General features: G+C 40.4%; 1 long non-coding RNA gene across 1 annotated transcript; it reads right to left on the bottom strand.

Moving 5' to 3' along the window:
- Positions 1–558: 558 nt before the first annotated feature.
- Positions 559–4,727, bottom strand: LOC129348235 (uncharacterized). The gene is made up of 3 exons (XR_008600700.1): positions 2,303–4,727; positions 2,130–2,175; positions 559–1,708 (listed from the first exon to the last, which is right to left on the bottom strand). It is a non-coding gene; the product is annotated as an uncharacterized LOC129348235 (long non-coding RNA).
- Between the last annotated feature and the right edge of the window lie 12,173 nt (positions 4,728–16,900).

Consider the following 16,900-nt stretch of genomic DNA (forward strand, 5'->3'; position numbering starts at 1 on the left):
CGCTAATGTTTTATTGACTTCCAACCACTAAACCAATATGATCACTGATGCACTGAGCTGAAGAAGTAATGTTACATTTCAAACATAACTGGGGAAATAACCGAAACTTCTTCCTTAGGAAAGGAGAAAGTATAAGAGTATAAAGGCAGTGCAAGAATAAATAAGAAAAAAACGGTGCAAAAATTGCCCATAGCATTATCCATCCATTATCTATACACCGCTTAATCCTCACTAGGGTCGGGGGGGGGCTGGAGCCTATCCCAGCTGACTCAGGTGAAGGCAGGGGACACCCTAGACAGGTCACCAGTCTGTCACAGGGCTACATACAGAGACAAACAAGCACTCTCACATTCACACCTACGGGCAATTTAGAATAATCAATTAACCTCAGCATATTTTTGGACTGTGGGAGGAAGCCGGAGTACCCGGAGAAAACCCACGCATGCACAGGGAGAACATGCAAACTCCATGCAGAAAGATCCCGGGAAAGCCGGGACGCGAACCAGGGATCTTCTAGCTGCAAGGCAAAAGTGCTAACCACTACACCACTGTCAGCCCTCCCATAGCATTATATACAGATGATTTTATTCTTTAAACAAAAAAAAACATGTAGAAGACTATATACAGAGGATGAGGTTTCAGGTATAGATAGATCGACAGATGAATCCTTACTGTGAAAATATTTAAAGACATTGAACATTGTGCAATATAAGGTCAGTCAGCAGCCTCAGTTCATGCACCAACACAACTTTTATGCATTTTTAAAAAATAAAAAATTACATGTTTCTAAATTTTCTCCATTTACAAGGCAGGGAGATAACCGAAACTTCTTCCTTAATAGTTCCTGTTTAGTTTGTATGCTGTGGTGTCAGGATTACTACACGTGGAAATGAATATCAAATTAAAATCATTTCCATATCTTGACAAGTTGTTGCGATCACAAAGTAAAATACTACATCACTGAGTTCCAGATATCTGCAACTGAATATTTTGTGCCTTTCTAGACACTCTGTGATCTGTAATTTGTGTATAAATGATAAACTGAGGCATAATGATGTTGAAATTGCACTTATTTTCATTTAAAAACTTCAAGTAAAAGACAGTTTGTTAAACGTGAACACTTTCAGAATGTATTTTTTTGCACTAAAACACAGGGAAATATTATAGGTTATTATTTTACTGGTCACTTGAGATCAAACTGTGCTGAATGTAGCTCCTGAACTAAAATGAGTTTGACAGCTCTGCTCTACAGAATAAAGATATGTGTCAATAACAGATTCTATTGGCTGTAAATATTGATTTAACCCTAAACCAGAGACTGACACTTTGTGCCTCTTGTCTTTATGAGATTTGCAGTAAGCCTAATTATCGGAGTGAAGGATGTTTCATGTATTTGTTATTTATTCGCTCCTAAAATCCTTCAACACCATCAAGCATCTGAAAGAATTAAACTGTTTTAAACACCATTAGAATATCAGATTTAATGTGAGATGACTGAATCCTGTTTTCTACTGTAAAATACTGGGAAAGAAGAGGACATTTTTGATGTTTAGTGCTTAGTTAGAAAGGAATACCATATGATAGGACTTTCTCCAAAAACATATCATGATGTTCCAGCCACTAACTAAACACACAACACTGTTAACTTCACTAACACAGAAAAACTTTATTGAACTGACTCACCTCCTCCATGAAGTCAGGGTATCAGCTGTGGAGACAAAAGACAAGCAAAATTAGCAGAGAATAATTACTTTTCACAGAGAATATTCACTTCAATTTGAACAGAAACTACCAAGATTCAGAGCCATTGAGTGGCTATAATATATTAAAACTGCCGTAAGGTGAACAGCAAACATCTGTGTTAATCCACTTTTCTTTTATTTTAGTCCATTAGTCCATTAAATGAACTTGGACTTAGTGCTAAATTCACACAAATAGAGCTTATTCTTTCCTTATTAATGTGCACCATTTATGAACGACGTCACACAAGATGAGTAAAGTTGAAGTGTTGTCGCTGATTGTGATGCTTCTTCAAATATTTCTAGGAAATTAGAAATCCTTTCTAAAAAGAAATATTTCACCTATTTGTTGAAGGTGAAAACACCCAAAGTGATGACTAAAAAGCTCACCAAGAGAAGCTTCTGTGCGGAGCCCACACGCATTGAAAGATATGAGCTGCAGCATAAGGAGTGGACAGAGAACGGGGATGAGTTTACTGGCCACGTCACAACCGTTTTTTTATTGCTTTCTTAACCGTCTTCGGCTGCCTAGATTCATTTAGCCGTTTTCTTAACTGGGTTACCTCCAAGAGCTCCATTTCCGAGTCAGAGGATGACAGCCTCATGACCGGGTTCCCCCCAGCGGAATTTGAGACTGTGACTCAGGGACAGTGTCATCAGGCATTTCTTCCGTCTCATCCACTCCATCCAGAGCACACTGTGGCTCCTCACAGACCAGTTTCTCCACCGCCTCCTCCCGGTTCCGGCTCTCCGGCTGAGCCTCCTTCGCCCGTGTAGGACCAGGAACCTCCACGCCTCCGGAGCCCCTCGCATCGGTGAGTGTCATACCCAGTTGCTCTCGTTCTTGGCTGTTCAGTCCCTCTTCCTCCTGGTCACTCACACACATTCCTCCATCCTCCGACTCAGAAACGGAGTTCTCTCTAACATCATTCTCACTTTTGTTGCATATATGAAGCCGGGTTAAATCAGACACCAATACTTCAAATTTAATTTTTGTGGGGGTTCTTTGTTTCCCAATTTATTTACAAGTAATAGAATTTCTAAAATGAGATGTATTCCCCAAAACTTAGGGCACAATACATTAGCAACTATATAAGCAACAGTACTAGAAACAGTATCCGAACCAGAAACATACAAGAAACATACGGCTGTGGCCCCTAGCACAAACAAAAAAACACAGTTACCACAGTGCTCTGTATAAGCCTTGGTGCTAAGCACAGAATGCAGTAACAAACAGTAGTTACAAATATTTCATCTTTAACAACACAAAAATACAATGCATATAATAACACACTCATATCTCATGGAACTAGGAGCATAAAATCATATACTGGAAATCCCATACCAAGCACACGGACGACTAGCATCAGCGGCACATGTACAGTGCTTCCATCCTTCAACCATCGGCACTCCTAAGCACAACACACAGACATAAAGTGGATCTCCAGTGTCAATAACAAACAATCCACCATTCCGTCATCATAGTTCACATTTCAGCCTTTCATATCGCAGTATGATTTACATTTTTCTTACGGTCCTGATCCCCGACCGTCTCTGCGATCACAACTTCCGGTATTCTGCCCTCTGACCTCCAAACTACCGGAGGTACAACAATGACCATACGCCCCCTGCTGTCCAAAATGAGAACCAGCAGAAGAGCCACAAACAGGCATTTCAGTGGTTTTTTCAGTTTGTTTTATTGCCTCTGTTTACCACCTGGTTACATATACAATTTGCAAGTTGATTAGGACACAGCTCGCATCGCCTCACCCTCGTTCTCATGTCACACTCCTTAGCGTAATGACCCTGCTCCCCACACACATGACATTTAAAATCAGGACACTCTCTGAGGATGTGGCCCGGCTGAATACACAATCTACACACCTTTACCTGTCTATCATGTATCACACGTACATATTCTGGTCCTGTTACGGTCATAAATTTAGCTGAATATGGTAGAGACTGAACATAATCAGTGAATTTAACTTTAGAAAACCTCGTCCCATCTGCTATGCTATGTTTACAACTCTTTTTAATTGTTTATTTGTATTTTTAGTGTTTAATTTTGGAATTGAATGTTTTGTATTTTTTATGTTTAATTATCTAATTAAATATTTTGTCTTTAATGTTTTATATTCATTTTGAATTATTTAATTGTATTTTTTAATGTTTAGTTTTCTTTTTAAAAACGTAATTGTATTAAATGATTTGTTTTATTGTATTTCATTTCCCTGTTAAAAGAGTGTTTTCCTTACCACCGTCACCTTGGGACTTGCTCTGGGGTTCAGGCATATGGGTTCTGTAAAGTGTCTTGAGACAATTTGACTGTAATTGGCGCTATATAAATAAAATTTAGTTGAATTGCTTTTAAAATTTTTCATCTTTTTTTTGTTCCTGTCAAGGTTTTTACCCCAACCTTAAAAATGAAACAAATCCTCAAATCACAATGCAAATACTTGTGTTGTGTGTGTAGCACTTACAATGGAAATATGCTGCCATTAGGTGGCTTAAGGGCTAGACTATGGAAAAGGTTCAGCTCTGGGAACTGTGTGAAAATTAATGAACACAAGACACAGAAATTAGGTTCCCGGTAATGTATTAAAATAATCAACAGAAAACACTCACTGCATGAAAAGCCAGATTATCGACCCTGTGAATCACTGAAAACCTACTAAGTTCCCCACAGTTATTGGTTGTTCTCAGGCTATGAAGTTCATAGCCTGAGAAGCCTAGCCTAGCTGGCGGGTGAGGAGAAATACCTTGAATGAATCATGTCTGTGGAGTTGGGGGGTGTGTGTGTGGGGCAAGGGGGGGAGTGAGACTTCACACCTGGGGCATGGCAGAGGTGTGAAAACTAATTAGCATCTAGCCTGCCTGTCTAGCATGACTCAGGACTACGATTGGATGAAACAAGACATGACAGCAGAAAAAAAACTGTGTCATGATTGGTTGAAAGATCTGTTGCTACTGGTCAAATCCCCGCCCCCCGCCAGCCCCCCCACCCCCACCTCCTCACCCCCAGTCACACACAATAATAACGCTTATTATTATTAATATTTTAATAAGACATTAATAAATATGGGCCATATAGTGTATAATTACCTGCATACTTGTTATTGTTAACCAATGGGCTATCCTACAATCAATGACATTAATTTATTGCAAGGGAAAAAATATGACATGTTGAGACATGTTGAAAAACAAGAGCTTTATTGAACAGTCCTGAGTTCCAGAAATCCGAAATCAAAATTAAAATAAACTGTCTTTAAAAACAAAAAATTTACAAAAAATTTTGACCAAGTTCATCTCTCACTCCAGGCTGGTCTCAAGCATCAGCTCTGGCTTAAAATGTTTTCTGGCTGCTGCCGTGTTGTACTTCAGTGGCTTCAGTCTATCAGACGGCTGTCCATTGTGAAAACACCTGTGATGTAGAGCTGTGTACTTTACATCAGCCTGTAGGGCTGCACACAGGTTGGCAAGCTCCTGGCTGTGGAAGGATGGAGGCCATACTATCCATCCACGCACCCCGTCAACGCTGCCGTCCTCCTCATCTGACATCATGTCAGCTGTGATGCTCTTCCAGAAGTCCTCTTCATCGGGAGCAAGGACTGTCTTCCTGGCATCCAGCAGATGTGAACACAATCAGTACAGGAAATCAATACTTTTTTTTTTTTTTTTAAACAATATCTTTATTGGGTTTTATATTATGAAAAACTTAACAATACACTCAACATAAAACAAATAAAGAGCAACATGATCCCCCCAAATAAATAAAAAATAAATAAAAAAGTGAAAGAATGAAAGAAAAAATAAATAAATAAAAATAAATAAGTAAATAAATATAAATACACAGCATACAGCTCAACAATTCAGCACCACTGTCAAAATTAATTGGCCTCATAACATCTGAGAAACTCAGTTAAAGGTGACCATATTTTCCCAAAGTCCCCTCCTCTTCCTCTGACAATATAAGTAAGTCGTTCTAGTACAATACAAGATGCCATCTCTCTCACCCACATAGGTATTGAGGGTACGTCCATTTTCTTCCAGTATAAAGATATCAGCCTCCTGGCCTGCAGGAGTCCAAAATCAATGAGTGTTAACTGACTTGAAGTGAAAATACAGTTCTCTGGAAATATACCCAACACACACGTCCTTGCGTGAAGAGGCACCCTCACACCAACAATCTTAGACAAAGTTCGTATGACTGATTTCCAGAACGTCTGTAATTTTGAACAGCCCCAAACACAATGAAACAGAGTACCCTTTTCTTCTAAGCATTTGCTGCACGTGTCTGGGATATTGGGCGACCAACGATTCAGTTTGATCGGAGTTATGTAAGTTCTCATCAACCATTTATATTGGAGGAGTTTCATCCTTGTGTTAATTGATTGAGTTTGGGCTTTTAAACATGCACTTTCCCAATCTACTTCATGTATATCCTCTTGAAGATCAGATCTCCATGCTTCCAGCTTGTCAGTGGTGGTTTCCTTATCATGTGCCAATAGAGCTGCATAAAATAAAGAAGTTTGACCTTTCTCCTCTAAGTTTTGGAGTGTAAGGTTCTCCAGATGTGATAGCGGAGGTTCAGATATAATGTGTTTGTATTTTGACATGATGAAATGTTTTACTTGTAAATATTTTAAAAAATGCTTCTTTGGAATGTCATATGTTTGACATAGTTGGTCAAATGTGAGCAGACCACCATCCCTATAAAGGTCTGCCACCTTCTGTACACCTTTATGTGCCCAAGTTTTGAAACCTCCATCTGCTCTTCCTGCCATGAAGCACTCATTGCCCCATATAGGGGAAAGACGTGAAATAGGAGGGAGATCGCCAACATGTTGATGTGCCCTATACCAAACGTCTATGGTATTTTTAAGAAAAGGGTTGTTTGTTATTTTCTTTAAGCGTTTGGGATTTGCAGAGTAGATACAGTTTTAATGCAAGGTTTGGTTCTGATGTTTGTTCAATATTTACCCAGGCTGGGGGTATCTCAGTTGAAAAGTAAAACATGGCTGAGCGTAACTGTGCAGACCAGTAATACCATTTCAGATTTGGCAGTTTTAGCCCTCCTCTTTCGTATGGCAGGTACAGCAAGCGTAGTCTCAGCCTGGACTTTTCATTATTCCAGATGAATGCATTAAAAATACTGTTTACTTCATCAAAGAATAATTTTGGGGGTGGTAGAGGGAGTGATTGAAAGAGGTATAAGAACCTTGGTAGCACGTTCATCTTAATCATGTTTATTCGGCCAATTATTGATATGGGCATTGTCATCCATCTATCCAGAGTTGCCTTCACTTCTCTAATCAAAGGGTCGTAATTTGTTGCAACGGTGGTTTTAACATCAGGGGTAATTTTAATTCCAAGATACACAAATCCCTCGTATGCATTAATAAACGGGTTTGTATGATTGATTTTAGCCTTTCGTCCTCATTTAAAAATAGTATGGAATTTTGAGTCATTTACAGTATATCCAGAGAACTGTCCAAATAGTTCAATTTGTTGCATTAGGTTTGGTATGCTGGTAGACAGCTTTGTTAAGAAAACTATCAAACCATCAGCATATAGAGCCAATCTGTGTTGTTGTTCTCCTATACGGATACCAGACAAGTCTGTATGTGTTCGTATTGCCATAGCCAAAGGTTCTATAGCCAGTATGAATAACATTGGTGATAGTGGGCATCCCTGGCGTGTGGAGCGTTCTAATGTAATTGGTTTTGAAACTATATTATTTGTTAAAATACTGGCAGTGGGTCCTGTATACAAGATCTGAATCCATTTAAGAAAGTTAGTTCCAAATCCGAATCTTGGCAGAACATTAAATAAATATGGCCATTCTATCCTATCGAAAGCCTGACGGGCATCCAGCGATAATAAGGCTGTATCTTTTGCATCAAATTTCTCATAAATTATATTGAAAACTCTCCTAATATTGTGGAATCCTTGACGTTTTGGTACAAAGCCATTTTGATCATTATGAACCAATTGTGAGATGTAGGGGTCTAATCTTTTTGCTAGAACTTTACAAAGTATTTTAGTATCAACTCCCATTAGACTTATTGGTCTAAATGATGAGCGTTCTGCAGGTGGCTTACCAGGTTTTAAGATCAGTGTGATCATTGCTTGTCTCAGAGTGGGTGGGAGAGTTCCATTTTGATAAGCTTCTTTATACATTTTAAAAAGTGGGATTGTTAATTTTTCTTGAAAAGCTTTATAAAATTCACTCGTAAATCCATCCGGCCCAGGGGCCTTACCACTGTTAATATTTTTGATGGCCTGTGATATTTCTTCAGTTGTTAAATCTCTGTCTAATTCCTTTTTTGAATCTTCTGCTAGGGTCGGGAATTGAAGTTGGTCTAAGAATGTTTCTTGTTCCACTGAAACTTGAGGGCATTCTGACTTATATAGGGTTTGATAAAACTCTCTAAAGCTGTCATTGATTTCAGATGGGTCTACTGTTAAGTTCCCTGCAGAGTTGATTATACTGTTAATCGCTCTGTCACTATGCATTTTCTTAATTCTCCATGCCAGGAGCTTGCCAGCTTTTTCTCCCTGATCATAGTAAGATTGCTTTAGCCACAACAGATTTCTCGCGGCCGCGTCGGAGGATAATTTATTATACTCAGTTCTTAAACGTAACAGTTCACTTTGTTTTAACTGGTCATCGCCAGTGGTTAGGTCTAGTTCCAGAAGTTTGATCTGTTTTTCCAGAATTTCAATCTGTTTCTTTTGTTTTTTAGCCTTCGTGCTCGTGAAACTGAGAATTTCACCTCTAATGTATGCTTTAAACCCCTCCCATCTCACCGAGGCACTAGTTTGGTCTGTATTTAATTCAAAGTAATTATCTATTTTTTCTCCTACGAATTTAACAAAGTCAGGATTCTGTAGCCATCTTGCTTGAAATCGCCAGTTAATGGGATTATTAGTAAATTTCTCTATGTGGACATTTAATGAGATTGCTGCATGATCACTGATCACTATGCTATCATACTGGCATTTTTTAATCCTTGATAAAAGTCCTCTTGAAACCAAAAAATAATCTATACGAGATTGTGATTTATGTATACTGGATTGACAGGAGAATTCTATTTTGTCTGGATTCTGCTCCCTCCACACTTCCACCAGATTAATATCTGATATATATTGATTTATTACTTGTCTAGTTTGTGTTTTATAAATGTCTGAGCCTGTTGAATGATCTATAGTTGGGTTTAAAGTGCAGTTAAAATCTCCTCCAATTATGTAAGATCCTTGTAAAGTAGATATTGTAAGAAAGAGATCTTCAAAAAATTTAGGGTTATTTTTATTTGGTCCATATATGCTCACTAGATTCACTGCAAATGAGAGAATATTGCCCTGAGCGATTACATATCTACCAGCAGGATCTTGAATTGTTTTAATCATTTGAAACGGTACAGTTCTGTGGATCAGGATAAGTACCCCTCTGGCATAGTTATTATATGATGCATGTACAACTTGACCAGGCCATCTGTTCTTTACAAGTTTAACATCAGACATTGTCAGATGTGTTTCTTGAAGAAAAATTATTTTGGATTTAAGCTGTTTGATCCTGTTTATAACTTGCTTCAATTTAATCAATCTCCTGAGTCCCCTGACATTCCAACTTGTAATTTTTATATCAGACATGTTCTGGATATTTACTTGTTCCATAAGTGGTAGCTTTGTTCTGTGATGTAAATGTACTAAGACCCATTGCTGATGCTGTATTAACATAAAATACATAGAAATTCTTAAAAACCAACAAACAAAAATAAACCTGTAATTGGCCCATAAGACTCCAAATCCCCACCCTTACTCAGAACAGTAAACAGGGGCTTATACTAATCCACTCTACAGGGGAGTAGTTGAACTATAAGAACCTGACCTCAAAAGCCACAGTGGTATCCGTCAACCACGCAATACCATATTTTAAACTCTATGAACCCAAACAAACAGTAGACAGGTTAGATAAGCCAGTAAGCTATTTGGCAACAGTGTCTCTTAATAGTGTCCATTCTGGCGCACAAAATGTCTTGGAAAAAATAACACTTTCACAAAAATGAATAACATTAGTGCAAAAACAGAGAAGAGGAAGAAGAACTTAAATGATTATAATGGCTTCATGAAAGCATTATAGAGGAATGCCTTTTACAAATTAAATTACATAGCTGCTCGGAATTAGTAAGATAAATGTATAACTGAAAAAGTCTCAAGTTATTGGCTCATCTTATATCCACACATTTACGGAGTGTTTAATGGTTAAAGCCAGCTTGTTGTGTGGTCCAGAAAGTGAACAGCTCACCGCATTCCGTTAGTTATCTCCGGTGTGCTTGCGATGGAACTCCTCTGCTTCCTTTGGAGATGATAACAGCTGAATTTTCCCATTGTGGAGGATCCTCATCTTGCATGGGTTGTACTGGAACCCGCGGAACATTCCTTTTTCGGCGAACACTTTTTTGACAGTGTTGAATTCGGATCTCTGTCGAACGGACTCAGCTGATAAGTCCTGGACAAAAAAGAGCTTGTTTCCATCGTGTGTAATGTTGTGCTGCTTTGTGGAGCGAAACACGAACTCCCGATCTTGAAAGTTCAGAAAACGGATAATGACTGCTCTATCCATATTCGGTTTCGGCGAGGCGAGGGTACGATGGGCCCGCTCTATCGTGAAGGACCTGTCGGTCTCCAGCCATCGTGGTAGCATCTCCCGTATAAACTCCATCAGCGGCCGCTTACCCTCAGTGCCCTCCCGGAGGCCAAACAGACGTAGATTTTTTTCTTCGGCTCCGGTTCTCCAGGTCGTCGGTCTTGGTCTCCAGGTAGGCGATTCGTTTCATGGCTCTGTTGAGATCCGCTGTTTTCTTTTCTAGGTGTTCCTCTGTTGACATGATTCTGTGCTCAGCTTCCTCCAATCGTGTAGCATTGGCGGCGACATTTTGCTTCACTTCTGTCATGTTGTTCTCCAAAGCGGTTACTGATTTAGTCATTTCACCCATGAGGCTACTTATATTGTCCAGTTTAGTTCCAAATCCACCGATCTCGGAGCGGAGTGACTGAAGTTCAGCTAGTACCGCCGTGAGGTCGGTTGTGTTGCTAGGGCTAGCGGCCCTCTCCCCATGCGAGTCCGGCGGTGGACTATCAGCTTTACCTGGCTTTTGGGAACCGCGCTTTCGGGTGAAAATGTCACAATCCTTAGTTATAGTCGTCTTGGACATTTTCTCAATTCAGTTGGCTTGTCTAATGTAGGGTTATTACAAGTTTTTAATGCGGGTTACACGGAGCCTCCACTTTATGCTGCCTTCCGGGTCCGCGGCTCCATAGCGCCCCGGAAATCAATACATTTAATAATTTAACAGAAAAATAATGTCATAGTGACCAGCAATACTATTCTAACCACATTTTGTATAAAACACACAATGTAATGAATCAAACTAATATCTCTTACCCTCTTTCTTCTGTGGTGACTCGGGCAGAAGACTTCATGGCCTCTGCCTGATCCGCCATGTTGGGTTGACTGTAGCGGTAGTTCCTCCGTAGAGTTTCAAAATGCTTTTTACAATCAGCTGGAAAACAGTTAAATGAAGCCGTTATTAGCTTTATTATTATTTCCTGCTATTTTCAGCTATTGTTAGCTTTTGTTTCTGTTGATGAAATCGAAAAATTTAGAACAATTTTAAACAGGATACTTACGTAGAAGGACGTCTGTCTCCACATCCTCCACATCTGGACTTCAGCCAAAGTTTTAACTAAATATGTCCTGACTGTCTCATTGTGAGGTGAGCCCAGTCTGTGAAAATAAATCAGAACATTCATTTACTACTCACAGCAGAATAACTGCAGAGTCAACTGTAAAGTCGTTTAAAACAGTTTTAAATTAGCAGACAATTTGAATGGATGCATGAATTGTTTACAATCTACAGTACAACAATTTGTGTGCATTCAGCTGACAAAGAATTATTATACATGCTTACAGTAAACATTTTTCTCACAAAAAAGAAACGAAAAAGAAAAAAGAATAAACAGTCTCACCCTTGTTCCTAAAAGTACAAAAAGGCAAAAATAAAGTCACGTTTGTTAACAAAGATGGAGGACTACATGCTATCACTGCTTAACGTTACCAATTCAGAGCACTGTGCTAAAACTCGCTAAAAATATCCCACAAATGGAATATATTCTTACCGCAATTTTAGGACTGTGCTCTCCTCTTTTCCGCTGAATTTCCTCGCCGCTGGAGAAAGTGTTTAATTTTGCTTCCATGGCGGCTATCCTCTCCTCCAGCTTCTCCTCCAGCGGTCCTCTCTGGCCAGACAGCCGGCTGATAACGCTCAATAGTTTCTTCTCAGTGTCTGTCGCGGGTCTGACTGGAACCAGTCGGTCATGTTCAGGCTGTTCTATGCGAGGAGTTTGTGGTGAGTCGGACTGGTGATACCGGGCCGCCATTGTAGAAACTCCCTCTTTTTTCGACGGGGTGGAGCCCGTTCGGAGTTGGAGCCGGCGCCCGACTTGGCGCCGGTTTTTTGTGTTTCGACCACCGGAGCTGCGGCTCCGGGCTCCAAACTCTGGGGCCGTTTCGGGCACCAACTCGTTGCTGGGCCAGAGGTGGCCAGAGTTGAGAGCCGAGCACGTCACGGGCAGAGGGCGCGGTGACATCTAAAAACATCTAAAAAGATAAACATGGATATGGTCATCAACTTATTGCGCGTGTTTAACCGCTAAGTAGTCAATGCAAGCGTAGTCGAAGCTAAGTAGCTAAGCTAACGCTAGCACGTTTACTGTTAAGTATCCAAACGTCTATAATAATTACCTTTCTTCTCAAACGTGATCGCTGGGCATTGGAACGGCGACGCCGATGGGTAACCCCTAACAGAAGGTTTTGCTGTTCAGCGATGGCGAGACACACTAGCAAAGCCATGAACACCACTCCAATGAAGTCCTCCATTGTTGTTGTGTGGGTTTCCGTACAGCGTGAACGCTGTTGAACGGCTACGTACGCAGTACGTACACACGTTTTGTGGTGGCGTAATGACGCAGCTCCAACTTTGCTCCTTCTGAATGGAAACACAAACCTGTTCTGGGGCGGCACGAGATTTGAACCAAAAAAGCACTGGCTCTCAACTTTGAACCAACCTAGCACCTGGTGCTCTTTGGTCGAAAGCAAGACGACTTCTTTGTCTGTTCGTGTATCGCGCGGTTCTTGCGAGACGACGCGTGTGATTGGACGAGCAACTCTAACGTGATGACGTCAGTGACGCAGCATTCCTTAAAGTAACATGCTGACTTCTCCAGGTCAACAGATTTTCTCTACGCCTGCAAGATGAACTTCTTTAATCAAAAGAAGAAAAGGCTTTGCCCCATACAGTGATGCCTCTGTCATATCATCCTAGATGAGCTTGATCTACACTACCAGTCAAAAGTTTGGACACACCTTCTCATTCAGTACATACATACATACATATGGAATTACGTTGTAAACAAAAAGAGTTAATATTCAGTATTAATCTCAATGTATAAATAATACAAATAAATAAAAACCATTGAATGAGGTGTGTCCAAACTTTTGTCTGGTAGTGTGCATGCAGTGTTGATAATGTATCATCAGATGAACCCTGAACACTGTAATTACAGTTGATCATTTTGCCATTTCATGCAAACTTGTAACATATTTGAATGACAGATTTAGAGCAAAAAGGTCAGCATATGTACAGACCTGATCAAAATCTTAAGACCAGTTGAAAAATAGCTAGAATTTACCTTTTGCACATTTGGATCTTAATGAGGTTTTAAGTAGAGCTACAATATGCAAAAGCAAGAAGGGGGAGTGAGACAAAAAGCACTTTGAAAAAGTAATTTATTGAAAACAACAAGTAAACTGAAATAGGCTGTTTATCAGCTGATCAAAAGTTTAAGACCATCGCTCAAAAAATTACAAAAAACTCTCCAAACCAGAACAAAAAATGTTCTCAGTAGGACTCAGTAATGAGTAGCTCCACCGTTCTTGTTAATCACTTCAAAAATTCGTTTGGGCATGCTTGATGCGAGTGTTTCCAAGAGGCTGGTGGGAACATTTCTCCAAGTGGTGAAGATGGCTTCACGAAGGGCATCAACTGTCTGGAACTGATGGCCATTTTTATAAACTTCCCTTGCCATCCATCCCCAAATGTTCTCTATGGGATTTAAATCAGGGGAACATGTGGGATGGTCCAAAAGAGTGATGATATTCTCCCTGAAGAAGTCCTTGGTCAAGCGAGCTTTGTGAACTGCAGCGTTGTCCTGTTGAAAAACCCAGCTGTTACCACACAGACGAGGGCCCTCAGTCATGAGGGATGCCAGCTGCAACATCTGCACGTAACCAGCTGCCGTTTGACGACCTGCACCACCTGAAGCTCCAGTGTTCCACTGAATGAAAAAGCACCCCAGATCATGATGGACCCCCCTCCACTGTGCCGGGTAGAAAACATCTCAGGTGGGATCTCCTTGTCATGCCAGTAACGTTGGAAGCCATATGGACCGTCAAGGTTAAATTTTTTCTCATCAGAGAATAAAACTTTTTTCCACCTTTCACTGTCCCATGTTTGATGCTCCCTGGCAAAGTCTAAACGCGCAGTTTTGTGGCGTTGTAGGAGACGAGGTCTTTGAATTCATTTTTTGTTTTTGAAAACCTTTTCCCGCAGATGCCGTCTGATGGTTATTGCGCTGCAGTCGGCACCAGTAAGGGCCTTAATTTGGGTCGAGGACCGCCCTGTGTCTTGACGGACAGCCAATCGGATCCTCCGGCTCAGCGCAGGTGTAATTTTTTTGGGTCTACCACTTGACGTTTTTGTTCCATAATGCTCAGGATCTTTCAAAAAATTTAGAATGACTGTCTTACTGCGTCCAACCTCAGCAGCAATGGCATGCTGCGAGAGGCCTTGCTTATGCAGCTCTACGATCCGACCACGTTCAAGAAGAGAAAGCTTCTTAGCTTTAGCCATCAGGAGGGCATGACCATGTGAATGCCTGACAGAAGATGAGAATTTTGAGCAGATTTGGGCTTTTATAGCCTGTGGTCTTAAACTTTTGATCAGCTGATAAACAGCCTATTTCAGTTTACTTGTTGTTTTCAATAAATTACTTTTTCAAAGTGCTTTTTGTCTCACTCTCCCTTCTTGCTTTTGCATATTGTAGCTCTACTTAAAACCTCATTAAGATCCAAATGTGCAAAAGGTAAATTCTAGTTATTTTTCAACTGGTCTTAAGATTTTGATCAGGTCTGTATTTGCTAGATGGTGTTTTTTAAGGAATCCATCCTTGAACCTCTGACAGAAACAAGACCAGCCATTATGAAGCAGTTCATAGCTATTAATGTCAGGTCAGAGAGTACTATATATAGACGCGTAATTGCAGGAGTTTCCAGGCTTCATCACCATCCCAACAGACATTTTTATGGAAAGTCGGTAGAAGTTTGGAACTTGAGGGGAACAGACACCTCATGTCCATCATCATTTCTACCTGTTGAGGGCATTGCTGGAAGATGTGTGGTAAACACATCCACTGTACAGGAAAGCAACATAAGAGAAAAGGTGACTGTAGTCATGCTGCTCTGCATGGTGTTTGAGATTTAGGATTTTCACAGTGTTGAAAAGTGCCTGTGATGTGCTTTTATTTACTTTTATAAAAGCTGTATGAACCCTGATTCAAATAAAGTATAAACTGTATAGTTTTGTTTGTGTGTCCTTTTTCTCTTAAAAAAAACTAATGCAAGTGTGAAAAGTCAACCCCCACCCCTAACCCCCCTACCTTACACCTCCACACCCACCAACCCCCCTACCTTACACCTCCACACCCACCACTCTGATTTGCATTTGTATAGCTCACAGCATTTTCACTGACACTGGAAAGCTCCCCCCCTGGGACATCAGCCGTCCACGTTAATTCCTGGCATTTCTCGGTAGTTTTTTGTGCTGCCTGCAAATTGCAGTGCACTGCCATTAACTTGAAATTCCACGGAAATGTTCAGTGCTGTTTACAGACAAAAATCCCTACTTTCATGAATGTATCAAGGGAAAACAATGACCAAAATAATAACACAAAACAATAACAGAAGTCAGAAACAGAAAATCAGAAAAATCAAACCTTCACCTGTCATTCAATCAATTCAAATCACAATAAAGCAGCTACACTTTAAACAATTTAAAGTGACTATGTGCTATGGTCAATGTCAATAATGCAAGGACAGTTCTAGATTCAGGTGAATGTGGTTCCACTGTTGCCAATGGGGTGTTAATCAAAGTAATTAATCCATAAAACAAGTTGAACAAGTCCAAACAAGGTGAAATGAATCTAAACAAGTCCTACCACAGCATTGGGGAAGGGATGAAGCTGTAAGGCTTGAGGCCTGACAATGAGTGGGGTGGGTGAAGGGCTGAATCTTTTCATACTGTTCCAGTTCTTTGGAGGGTAGCTCGCCATCAATTCAAATCATCCATTGAAGCCTAACCTGTTCAGCAGACAGGCTTCATCATTATCATCATCATCATCAGTCACTCATCACATTTTTCATTAGTTGCTCACCAGTGTTCAGCAAAATGTTTGGTTTCTGTTGGTGGAATCCAGAAGTCCAAGAGGATGGTTGTGGAGTTGAAGGTCTGTTAGCATTAGCATGAGCATTAGCATGATACCAAACAGCTTCAACTTGCTTCACATGAATTTTAACTCACTTTCTTTGATGCTGTGGTTTCCAGGACTGTGAAAAGTGAATGGGTTTCCAGTGATGAGTGGTGTGAGCTGATCCTGCTGTTCAAGTCACTGTGTGTGAATGACTGAATCTGGATGTACTTCAAACAAAGGAACAGGGGTGGATTCCAGGTGGGAGAGAGACTGCCGGTGATTGGCTGAGGGGTTGAGTGACAGTGAATGGATCCAATACTGTGGAAGTGACTGATTGTAGTCGTCTGTTCATGTTGGGATCCTTGAAGACCAGCTGCAGCTAATTCTGGTTTGTTGTTGTTTCTGTTGTGGTTGTACAGTAACTCCAGATACAGGATGCAGGACACTGAATCCAGGTGAGCTCAATCCATTCACTTTATTTAGATTTATTTAGAGCAAATTCACAGCATTTGTCACCTCACAGCGCAGAGCATAGTAAGGTACAGACCTGATGAATTACAAACAGAGGACAG

The sequence above is a fragment of the Amphiprion ocellaris genome, chromosome 24 (genome assembly GCF_022539595.1).
Source record: "Amphiprion ocellaris isolate individual 3 ecotype Okinawa chromosome 24, ASM2253959v1, whole genome shotgun sequence".
NCBI classification, from domain to species: domain Eukaryota; kingdom Metazoa; phylum Chordata; class Actinopteri; family Pomacentridae; genus Amphiprion; species Amphiprion ocellaris.